Source organism: Colletes latitarsis, chromosome 14, assembly GCF_051014445.1.
Source record: "Colletes latitarsis isolate SP2378_abdomen chromosome 14, iyColLati1, whole genome shotgun sequence".
Lineage (NCBI taxonomy): Eukaryota > Metazoa > Arthropoda > Insecta > Hymenoptera > Colletidae > Colletes > Colletes latitarsis.
This window is the reverse complement of record NC_135147.1, coordinates 11,330,043-11,332,921: the sequence shown is the minus strand read 5'-3', so window position 1 is coordinate 11,332,921 and position 2,879 is coordinate 11,330,043.

The window sequence follows — 2,879 nt, the reverse complement described above, 5'->3', positions numbered from 1 at the left end:
GGGCAGGCTGCCAGCGTGTGCTGCGCCGTGTCCTGAGTGTCCCCACAGTGGTGGCACACCGCCGTCGCCTCCTTCCCGATTCGACACAGGTACTCACCAAAGCAACCATGCCCGGTGAGCACCTGTGTCATCCTGTAGGACAGCCTACCCGGTTTGTCCTGCCACTCTTGCCAATGTGGCAGGGCTGTACCAACGGACCGTTGTGTGGCTCCACCAGACTGAATGAGTTGATGGAACCACACAAACAAAACGGTCCGTTGGGCATGGCGCCTCGTCGCTTCGACCGCTTGCCTCCTCTCCTCTGGCGGCCCCCCAGCCTCCTGAAGCTCCCTGGAATGCCGGAAAACCAATTGGTTCCTCCAGGCTAGGAGCTCCAGGGGCGGGAGGCAGGCCAGGGTAGTCGCCGCCTCGTGGGAGATGGTGCGATACCCTCTAACAACCCGAATTGCCAGCCGACGGTTGACGCGGCGCAGCACGGAGATGCTGCGCCGGCTGGCATCCAGTTGTGGGGCCCAGATTGGGGCCCCGTAGAGGGCAATTGAACGCACCACCTCCACATAGAGGCGGCGGACTCCAACATCAGGCCCCCCGATATTTGGAAGAAGGCGGCCTAACGCGGCAGCCGCCCTCTCCACACGGGGGGCCAAGCGATCGAAATGCTCGACGAAGCGCCACCGGCTGTCGAGGATCAGGCCCAGGTATTTCATATGGGCCTTCACCTCAACGTAGGCTGTCCCAACTCGTATCCGCAGGCCGGCCGGCGGCACCCCACGGGGGCCAAGTTTTTCAAAATACATGGCCTCCGTTTTCTGGGGTGCCACCTCTAGGCCCAGCCTGCGAATTTCGGCGTCGACGGTGTCCACCGCCACCTCCGCGGCGCGCGCTGTCCCTCTCCAGTCTGACCCGCTGACGAGCACCAGCGTGTCATCGGCATAACACGCCAGCGCCATGTCAGCGGGCAGAGGGGCTCGCAGTACCGAGTCGTACCCGATGTTCCATAGCAGGGGCCCTAGAACCGACCCCTGCGGAACACCGCGTACGACTCCCCTCCGCATGTGTACTCCATCCCGGCCGGTGCAACTGATCCACCTGTCGCTAAGGTAGGACCCGACTATCCTCTTCAGGTATGGGGGCACACGATGAAAGTCTAGTGCCCCCATAATCGTCTCCCAGGGTAGGGTGTTAAAGGCATTGACGATATCTATCGATATCGCCAGAACCACCCTACCCTGGGAGGTGGCCCCCTGAGAGAGGGACCGGACCAGCTGGACGGCATCAAGCGTGGAGCGTCCCTCTCTAAAGCCGAATTGGCAGGGGGCCAAGTCGGGTCCTACTGTGGACAGGTGGTTGGAGAGGCGGGCTGCCACTATGCGCTCAAAGAGCTTGCCCGCCTCATCCAACAAACACACCGGCCGGTACGCGGAGGGCGTACTTGCGGGCCTTCTCGCCTTCTGGAGAAGGACCAGCCGCGCCGCCTTCCAGGGTGAGGGAAATACCCCCCGGCGGAGGCAACCGCTGAGCAGCCTCCCGAACCGCGGGCTCAAGGCGCCCAGAGCACAGGCCAACACCTGGCCGGGCACGCCGTCGGGACCCGGAGCAACCCTCCGTAACCCCATCCGACGAACGACCCGGCCCATCTCCTCGGGGGTGACCTCCAGTTCCTGGGACCAGATGGAAGGGTCCCAGGGTTCTCGGGGAGATGGTACCCCGACCCGGTTAGACCCCGGGAACAGGGTTGATACCACCTCCTCTAAAAACTGGAGGTCGAGAGTCTCTGTCAGCGGGGGCGCCCATGGACGAAGCTTGCCCATTACAAGCTTATACGGGCGCCCCCACGGATCTCTGCTCACCTCCCCGAGGAGATCCTTCCATGCCTGTGCCTTGGCGTCTCGGATGGCGCGCTGGAGGATCCGCCGCTCCCTGGCGAACTCCTCGTATATGCGCGCCATCTGCTCCGCGGTCGGGCGTCGACGACGTGACCGTCGGGCGCGCGCACAACGAGCGTTGCACTGCTCGATGTGCGGCGACCACCAGTACGCCGCGCCCTGTCTTCTGGGAGGCCTGGTCCGGGGCATGGAGGCATCGCACACCTCCTTGAATGTGCCCCGAAACCACTCGGCCTCTTGCTCGACGTCGTTGACGGGTCCATCCTCTGGCTGGGACCAGGCTGCCACCGTTGCGGCTGCCTCTGCCATCTCCCAACTCACCCTCTTGAGGGACCATCGCGGTTGGGCCACGGCATCCGCCGCACGCCTCCGGCCCAGGGGCTCCCTTCGTGCCGGGGTGGCCTTCACCGACATGGTGATGTAGAGGTGGTCACTAAGTGTGGCCACCTCTACGGCCACTCGCCACCCCGACACGAGTCGCAGGGCCGCAGGGGTTGCCCACGTCAAATCGATGACGGACGTTCCCTGCGGCCCTACGAAAGTGGCTTCGGAGCCCTGATTCACCAGCCGGAGGTCGTGCTCAGCCGCCCACCCCAATAGCGCCTCGCCACGGCGGTTGGTCCTGGGGTTGCCCCATGCAGCTGCATGAGCATTGAAATCCCCCAGGACCAGTATCGGACGGGGTAGGCATCTCCTGATACAACCGCCCACCCCGTCCAGATATGCCGCATATGTGGCGAGGTCGCAGTTGGGCGTCACGTAGCAGCCCACCACCGCGATTGTCCCCCATTGGACCGCCAGAAATCCCCTCCCCCGATGCAGGATGGCAACGGGGGGGGAGTCTGGCGGCCACGCCCAGACCATCGCTACCAGTCCGCACAGGCTCCCGCCCCAATTGGGCTGGTCGGGAACCATGTACGGCTCGGCGGCGATGTCCAGGCCAACCCTTTGGGCCCGCAGGGCGTGAACAAACATGTCCTGTGCCCTGCGAGC